This window comes from Oncorhynchus keta, chromosome 20 (genome assembly GCF_023373465.1).
Source record: "Oncorhynchus keta strain PuntledgeMale-10-30-2019 chromosome 20, Oket_V2, whole genome shotgun sequence".
Classification (NCBI taxonomy): Eukaryota; Metazoa; Chordata; class Actinopteri; order Salmoniformes; family Salmonidae; genus Oncorhynchus; species Oncorhynchus keta.
Window position 1 is genome coordinate 27,251,654 of NC_068440.1, and position 9,696 is coordinate 27,261,349.

The 9,696-nt window shown below is 41.1% G+C and overlaps 1 long non-coding RNA gene across 1 annotated transcript; it reads left to right on the plus strand.

The window, feature by feature from the left end:
• Positions 1-6,146: 6,146 nt before the first annotated feature.
• Positions 6,147-7,721, plus strand: LOC118374524 (uncharacterized). The gene is made up of 2 exons (XR_004823620.2): positions 6,147-6,563; positions 6,746-7,721. It is a non-coding gene; the product is annotated as an uncharacterized LOC118374524 (long non-coding RNA).
• Positions 7,722-9,696: the final 1,975 nt, after the last annotated feature.

Genomic DNA, 9,696 nt, shown 5'->3' on the forward strand with positions numbered 1-9,696 from the left:
CCTCATCTGCACTTAACTGAATCAAAATAAATACGTTTATAAAAGCATAGCAATTGTGCAATATTACAATTAATTGTAAACCACCAAACGAAAGGCCTGTCGTGTACTGGGCCTATGACTTCTCTATGCTTTCTCTCCACAGACCCGGCCAGCCTTCACCGCAGTGTGCTGTAATCTCTGCCCCAGCCCAGCCACCTTGCTAAAAGCATAAACAACCACATTCCCCAGTTTTTGCTGCATGTGTGTGTGGAACCAAGGTGGAGTAGGGCCAGGAAGAAACCTGTAAAACTGCATCTCCATGACCACGACGTGAACTTTCCCTCGCAGGCCTATAATAAAGGCTCCTTTCGGTGCTGTCGGCGAAGTCGCGCATCCCGGTGATGTATGCAAGGGCGGGATGGCGCACTGCAGACAGCGGCCCGGTGAACAGCTAGGCTATGGCTCGGTATTTAGGAATGTAGCCTAGAACTATAGGCGTACTTCTAGGCTAGGAAATAGCTATTGTGGATCTAATGAGTGGGAATGCCCAACTACTGCTAGCAGTCTACTCACTGAGGTAGGCAAACTGGGGTCATATCAATTGAGAAGTAATTGAAAAACTATCCAATTGAAATTATATATATATATATTTTGATAATCGATGTGGGCAAATGGATACAACATACACGTTTTTAAAATAAAATAGTAGAGTTTTCCTTAGAAGGATTTTAGGCTTAATTTGTGAAGCATTGTAGTCTGGATAAAATAGCAACTATAGGCAAAAGCTATTGTCACACCTGCTAATGGAAATTATGTGAATCATTCAAAATAAACGAGTTACTCGATGCAGCAGTATCAATTCACAAACTATCTCAAATGTGAAACTAGTTTCATAGCTAAGGAAATATAGGCAGGTTATTGTAGGCTATAGTGGAATCCAAAATGAAAACATGAACATCCTATTGTGTAGCCTAGTTAAGGCAGTGCAAGAGACCACGATAAAACGATAAAATGATGATAGCCAACAAGTGGAGAAGGTTTGTGATAATGATTGATATTCATTGTATTTTTATTAGAAATAAATATATTACTACTCTTTTAATACAATATAGAACTAACTTGGGCAAAAGTAATATTAGGCCGAGCGATACTATTATAAATCAATCATGTCAATATTAAACATGACCATGATCTTCATATTAGATCACCTGAGATATGTTTTTATAAAAGAAATGGATAGATAATTCGTTAACTACGGCTCGTTACAGCACAATACACACCACGACAGGCAAAAACGGTTTGAAAACCAGACCCTCTTGCCCTTAACACACCGCAGAATTCAAATGAATATCACATCCCATCACCAGATCTGCAATGAAAGCGTTGCTTTGGAATACATATCAGAAAGCTTTTTGATGCATTTCCAAAATAAATAGTAGTCTGGTCGAATAAAGAAAGACAGGGCAGAAAAGAGAAGACAGGTTCGAGCCTTCGAATACTCAGCCCCCCGCTCCGCGCGCGAGAGAAATCTGGCTGCCTGTGTTGTGTGTGAACTCTTCCTGAACCGAGATGTAGTAAGTCATACGGTGATAAATCACCGCGCGACACGAACTCTGCCTTTTACAACCGAGAGAGAGACAATTTCTGGCCTGCTTACCTTATCCTCTGACGATGAATGTAAAGCACAAGACAGTATGTTCTCATTCAGCGACGAAATCGATCAAAACAGTAGTCCGGAGAAAAAGTTTAGGCAGAGCAAGCTGGTGTATAAGCAGCAGCACCAGCATGCGCCAAGCTCATACAGGACTCATCCGCCACAACAAAAAAGGGAAGGGGCGAGAGGCTCTGTGTGTAGAAGAAACAAAATCCCTTTTTTTCTGTTCGGTGTTTGAAGGGTAAACCAAGATAATGAAAGCAGGCGCGAGCACTCGGGTCGTCCAGATAACCGCTATCGGCCCTCGGGGTTGAACTTATCACATGCTCGAGCAGTGCCCATGTCTTATACCAATATTAAACCTAGCCAGGGCTATGGACTATGTGTTTGGGCACAAGTACCATGCAGACATCACCAGAACAGTGAACTCCCCGAAACATAGCGTCACCATAGACAAGGAAGATTATGCAAATGAACTAGTGCCTTGGACACAAAAAGTAACTTCAAATCCTGCCCCCCTCCAAAAAAAATAGCATCACAAAAACCACGAACACCCATCCCAAGTGTTTTATGGCATTTGTTGTTATTTATTGAACACAGAATCGAATAAAGACTGGATGAAATGATGGGAGAGTGCACAGCTTTACGCAGCACAGCTGATGGTGACAACCGTACATTACCATTACTATGAGAGGGATAAAGGGCGCCCATCCGCAGCTTAATCATTAACCAATACTTTTGCATTTTATTTATCTTATCAAGCCTTTCATTTACGAATTGTGCTTGGATTATTACTTTTTTTGTGTGTGTTGCAATAATCGACAAATTTCTAAATTCATAGGATCGAATATGTATTTTTCCTGGATGGTTAGAAAATAAATAAATGCGTTTATGAACTGGGGACGCCGCCGATCAAAGCCTTGGTTGGGGTGAACCAAGGGAAAGACCCCATCGGGTTAGACATCTTCAAAAGGGAAAACAGAGGAGGTAGACAAGAGAAACCGGCGAGAGAGAAACCGAGAGCATGGGGAATCCCTCTGCATGTGAATGGTGTCGTTTGCGGACAAAGCAAAACGATTTATGTCCTCTTGCATCTCAAGGCAGTAAACACGTCTAGAGCACTGCTTCTCTGGTCTGAGGCCGCATGGTGGATGGATAGAAGGACAGATTCAGCCACACAATAAGAAGGTAGAACATTCAGACGGCGTGGGAGGGTGAGTGGGACCAAAATTCGTGCGTGAGGATATTTTTTAGCAAACGTTGCCTTTCTTTTTTCAAAGCAGAATAGTGACTTGGTATAATTATTTACTGCTTTGTGTTTTCTCGAAATGCTGAGTCATGATTTTCCTTAATTTGGGTCCTAGCTACGGGGTTAGATGTCATGGAGATAGTGGGAACAGAAGGCGGATTGATATTATTACAAAAAGCACGAACACAAACCACCCCAAAACTACTTTTTGGGAGTAATATTTGTGTAATCTATAGCCTTCGCCAAGGCAGATGGTTTTCAGAGAGAGATCTTTTGAAAGGAACAAGGCATCGCTGCAAGAGCTGCGATTCCCCCGTCGTTTTTATAGTGACAAATTACACTACAAAAGACATGTGGAAGAGAACGAATTATTGCTCTCAGGCGTTTCATATCACCACTATAAGCTATATAGGAAGTCTACAGGCTATGGATGTGTGTGTACAGGCCTGTGTGTGAGTGTGCTGGTGTAGGCGTCTCAGTGCTACTTATTAGAATTGAATCAGGATATGACCATCAAGCATTTCTAACAGAAATCAATGAGGACATAATATGGACTTACCGAAGGCAGGGCAGGGTCTCGTGAAGACCGTAGGATGGATGTGATTTATTTAGGTAGAATTCTGAAAGAAAATTTCAAATCCATGTTACTTTAGCCAACCTGTTTTTTCCCTAATAAACCTATAGGTCCAATATTCCACCTAACATGTAAATGCTAAGTTCATATCAATAATAACAATGTGCATAATATATTAGTAGGCTAATATCATATTTCCAGAAGAGAGTAGGCTAGGCCTAATGAAAACTCCAAGGAGCCTAACAATAGACTAATTACTCTGAACAATAAATTAATTCAACATTAGCAGCCAAAACCAGTCAAGTAAATACACAAATTTACGATAATAGGCTTTAGCCCAGTAGTTTAAAGAATTTTAATGTGACCTATCTTGTGTCCAAATTTAAATATTGTATCATATTGTAATCCTATGTGTTCGTTGTGCAACAAAGGTAATGAATATTCTTTAAATTAAACTTAATAACCACATTATTATACATATTTTTCTCTTATAAATCAAATTATTGCTATTAATAAAAATAATACATTTCAAAACAGTCACATTTGTATTTCAACATTATTAATACAAAAACAAAACTATCCAGAAAACAAAAAAAGTAACTTGGACACTCATTTTTGTAGCTTTTTTGTTTTTGTGTGTATTTTTGTCCCACATTGGAATTGGATCGAATAGTCATTAGCGCTCGTGCAATGGCTGCCCCAAGTCCCTGCGCCCATAAATCACACCCGAGCGCCGTGACCTCAGCGCGGCCGCGCGGTCCTATATGGCACTCCGTCTAACATTATCCTCGTCTCCGTGGCAGAGCCGCACAACCCCAAAGCCTTTCTTCGCTTTTTATGTACCTCAACTTGATGTATCCTTTCCCGAGAAACCCCATGTTTAACACCACAAATTGATGTATTTTATAGGGAAATGAATTACTCCTCGGAGCAGGACATCACGACTGCTTTCACCTCAGTTTTTTTTCTTATTTTCTAACCAGCAGAGGTTTAAATGGCTGGGTTTATTTACAAACGGCTATCTAGGCCAACTGCAAATCTGATGTAGGCTATCTGTGGCTATGGCTGCATGAACTGCATACGGGTTTCTAGCTAAACACTTGAGTGTCTGCACTATTCTGAGCTAGGAATCGGATCAAAATGAAACTGAAAATGAAACATTTAAACATCTATATTTTATTGTGATATATAACACCAATGGAGTAAGGCTAGACCATGGGATGGGGAATTGTTGTGAGGACTTTGAAGCCAAGCTAAAACGTTCACACAGGATAGTGAAGCAAATATAACTGAAGTTATGTTTCATGTAGTATAATTCATTTGAGTAGCCTGACACTGAAAATCGACGATATCTCTAACAACATGACAATATATACTCTTTAAAAATGTTTCAGTTTTATTTTCCCGACACAAACATGGAGTCTTTTTTGCTTACTGACCTCTGCCTCGCGCGGCAATAACTCACGACAGTAATGAACAATCGGCGGAAATACCTCAAAATAAAATCCATCATCCCCAAGCACAAGCTCTGACTCTGTCCGCGAGGAAAAACATATCCGTCCGTGACAGCAGTATAATAGCATCCACAACAAGCAAGAACCTCCCTCTCTCCCTCTTTCTCGTTCACTCTTTCTTTCTCTCCTCAGCAAAAGTCTACAAAGCCCCGACTAAACTCACGGAAAGTGGGGGGATGCGCGTAATCAGCATCGTATGGCCAGACCAGGGCTCCGGTTTTCTCCCGGTGCCATAACACCGCGCCGTATTATGCGCCCTGCTCACGTGACACCACGTCAACTTAAATCCCTTTTATTTGAGCCCGTGAATCATTCATGGAGGCAGTCATTGCCCCTGAGGAAAACGGATCACTTTAGAGGGAGGAAAAAGAAGGGTACACGAGACTACAATGTACGATGGGACAGGTCTCTCGCAGTGCCTCTCTACTTCCACACAACTCGCCTGATTCCGAGGCGTGTGTGTTCTGTCAGTTTTAAAGGCTCCTATATTTAGTGCCTATTAACGTAATCAGAGAGCGCTAATCCCGATGTAAAATACTGTGATGCTAGGCTAACTAGCCTTGGGCCACGGGTAGAGCCAGGGATGTGTTTGGCGTGGTGGTGTGACAATTCTCACTATGTGAGATAGATAGAGGGCTTTTCCTCAAGGAAGCCCCTTATGGGTGGCGGATTGCTCACTCAACACCCGAGTCACCCCTTTATTTTTTATAGAGAGATATGGCTGGTGCTATTGTGTGCAGAGTGTGCAGAGGCACTCAATATCGCCACCACTCCACTATACATCACCCCACACCCCCGAGCTATACAACCAATCACTCACCCACTCACTCAGTCAATAGCCACATACTGGCGGCCGAATCGAAATCAAATATCTCATAGTTACCTGTCCGAACGCTGCGTAAAGGTGTGCGTCCCAGTAGCCGGGAGGTGTGAGTGTCAGTTAGTCAGTCAGTGCTGATCTGAGAGGAGATGGTGCACGAGTAAGCGCAATGAGCTGGTTCTTTACCCCCCTGGTCAGTGCAGCGACCCTCCATTCAACCTGCAGCTCTTACGCATTTCCTACCGCCAGTTGAGTGATGCTGGAAATTATAGGTTTGCGCAGAGGACATACTCAAATCCCAGTATGGGGAGGGGGAAGGATCAGGTGGTATATGGAAACTAGCCTACTCTTCTTGTTCACATGAAAACGTATGAGATGAGGGTCATCGATAATAATTATCTTTGAAATACATGTATATTCTACTGCAATGTCTAATACACCCACAACTTAAGTTATGAACGGTATGGTGGCCCACTACATTATATCGTTTAGACTTCCCGGGTACAGCCTAAACCTTGTCCGGAAGAGCAGCCCTTCTCTCGGCGCCGTTTGGCGCTTGTTTTCTGTCAACACTGAGCAGCGGGCGTGGAAATGTTCCACCATAACTATTAATCACGTCAAGCGGACATGGAGCGCATCCCACTCCCACACCACCCTTTGTCTTCTCAAACTACAACTTGAGCCGTTTAAACTTTTAAAAATCCGAGCAGGAGGGGACCATCTCTAATCAGTTTACCTTTCAGACTACTTTGTGGAAGATTGGGAGTGAGGAGGTTCTGATTTTATGATTTATGTTGGGTTAGAATTATGGGTGAATCAGATTTTATTAGCATAATTGTTTTTTTGGTTTTTTTTTATGTGAAGAGGGGACCTCGTTTAAACTCAGAGAAAGGCCTTTACTTTGGGATACATTTTGGTGATACAGAAATGTGTTTTATGTCTTTCTCTGTTCTAGTTCGGCCAGATTTGCATACCACTGCCTGCACCAGCTCAGAGTGCACATGCATGGCATGCCGGGGAGCGTCTGTGACTGGAGCTGACGGTGGACGGAAAACAGACCCTCTCTCCCACGCCGGGTTTCGCCACCGCACCTGAACTTTTTCCTGACCCAAGCCGAGGCCCAGAGAGTCGAGTGTGAAGTTATTTGGGGTCAAAAACAAGGAGAGGATGGAGACTACAAAACCAATTACGAACATAGCTAAACCTCCGTTTTCAGCTGGGAAAGTTTTGGATACTTTTTAGGATGGGTGTTTGTCCTTTTCAGCAGTTTCAAGTATCAAAGTTTATTCGCCACTGCACAGAATTCAACAGGTGTAAAACCGTACAGTGGAATTCTTGATTTGAGAGCTAGTTCCAATAATCCGTGATAATACTATAGTAATACTATACACTAGTGATAATACTATAGTAATACTATACACTAGTGATAATACTATAGAAAATAACCGAACATATAATACAAAATGCAATCAAGAATAAAAACCACACAAGATGATTAGCCTATTACAGCATTTGGTTAGTTTCTTTGTTTATACTTTTTCTGAGATATTTCTTCAGATATATCAAACTCCCAACATTCCCCGGCCACCAAGAGGACTTGAGCTGTCGACCTCTCCACACCCTCTGTCTTTGGGTGTTCGCCAGACGGCGGTGGCTATAGGCTACATATCTCCCCACAATGTTGACATTTGAAGCTCTTAACAGCGAGCCTTGGGTTACCGATACACTCAGCAGAAGATAACTCTTTCTCAGGGGTTTACATTGACCAACATCAAGGCTAATGCGAAATTCAACGCCTTAAACTGGCTTGGCGTCCAAGCTAAGACAAAGAAGCCTCGGTGGATCTCGCTATACACGACTACACGGACTGACTTCTGTTCTGATGGTTTGTTTCAGTACGTATTGTAGAAATAAAATTGTATTAATTTGGACTTTTTGTTGTAATACTTTAAAATGTATTTCAATTGCCACTTTTGATAGGTTAACGTTATATTTAGTGCATTGAGCTGATTATAAAAAAAATAGGGTAAGAACAAGAGACTAAACTTCCTAATTTGACCTCAGAGCAATAATAATCATGTATAATAATAATCATAATCATAATAGTAATAATATTAACAATAATAGTAGGCCTACACATTACCAATGGCACATTTGATTCAACTAGCCTCTGGCAAGCTAAAACTAAAACTAACCGCTCAGAGTCATTTTGAACATATTTTTAGACTTATGTTATTACACGTGTTTATATTGTATGTTACATTAATGTTCAATAACAGCCTTGTAGCCTAAAGTCAGTCTTTCGTGGACAGGATGGTGGTCTGTTAATGTTTAACTTAGTTCTTGATTGTTCTTTGTGCCTTCTCTGTTTAAGGCGCCCATTCAATAATGTGGACAACTCATTCATGCACAATAGCCTGATATTTGCCTTTTAAAACTTTGCATGTGTGGCTCACAAGACCAGACATGGGTTAACATGCACATAAATTGTTAATAAAATGTATTTTTACAAAATACTTTGAAAACAGTTATCTATACCTCATGAAAACGGAATATAAGTCAATGATTACTGTACTACTGTACTACTTCTACGTGAATGCATTGTTTTTACCAGAATCTGACAATCCTTTCAATTAATTTCAACGCAACTTTATTTATACAATCGGAGACAAATGGGACAGTAAATTGAGTGTGCAAAAAGCATGGAACCTCTTCCTTGCTCAGGGTCATTGGGTTGCTCTAAGGTAATCTTGTGATCACTTATGTCCAATGCCAATATACATTTGAGTTCATTGCAGTGTTTATTTTCAATTAGGCCTACTTTATTTATGCTCAATTAACGAAGTGGCATTTCTGGGCTCTACACCCTTGAATAAAAGCCACAGGTCAGAAGCGAACAAGAAGTCTCACTGCACAGCTTTGTCAATCGCAGCAGTCCTATAACAACGGGGTATCAGTTCATATTTTGTCAATTAAATGTTCAGAATTATAAAAGTTCGTTGCTGCCACATTGCAATTCCGTATCCCCCTCCTCTTCCCTTTGAGTCATTTTAGGGTAAATTTAGCCAGAAATGTTATATTATGGAAAAGCACAGATGCTATGCAGAAGTTTGTACTTTTCCACATGCTGATGCGCCTTGTGTGTATGACGCCTGGGTGTGAGCCTTGATCACAAGTTGAATGCCATATCCTACCATAATAACTGCCTCATATAGTCTATTATCATTGAAAAAGTATATCTTCATATGAGTAATATTAAGATTCCAGGTAACAATTTAGAAATTGATAGTTTTCAAGTTTTTAAATTGCTACGTGACGGTAACGCTTACACATTTTTGCCACAAGGAACCAGTCTCCTAGCAGAGGAGTCTAACCCACAAAGCTGCGGCTTAACAGGAGGTTGATGCTGGTGAGCAAGAAAGCCTTTATAACAAAGCAGCAGCTGAATATACACTGTTACAAATCAGTCACAACCAAATACCAATGACGTGGACAATTACATTGCTCTCAACCTTTAACATATCGCTATGTAAAGAAATGAAAAACAGGTTATTTAGGACAGAAAGTGTCCAAATTTACTCACAATCAGACAACATGGGCTCTATCCACCAGGGACCGGACGGACAGGAGCGAGAATTTAGCAGAGAGGAATATTTGATTCGTGCTCTGCCGAGGATCATTTCAAATGAAAATACTGCCGATTTTCATATCTATTTCTGACCCGAGGGCATTCATTATTGAAGACGTCACGTGAGTTATCATATTAAAATGTAGTACATTGGGGGTGACCTCTATTCGGGTATTAAATTAGCACAAATGTCTAATTTAACTATCTTGACATCGTGAGAGACTGCATAAAACCTGTGCCAATCAAACAAAATGGCAATTTCTCCACTCCACGCCTAC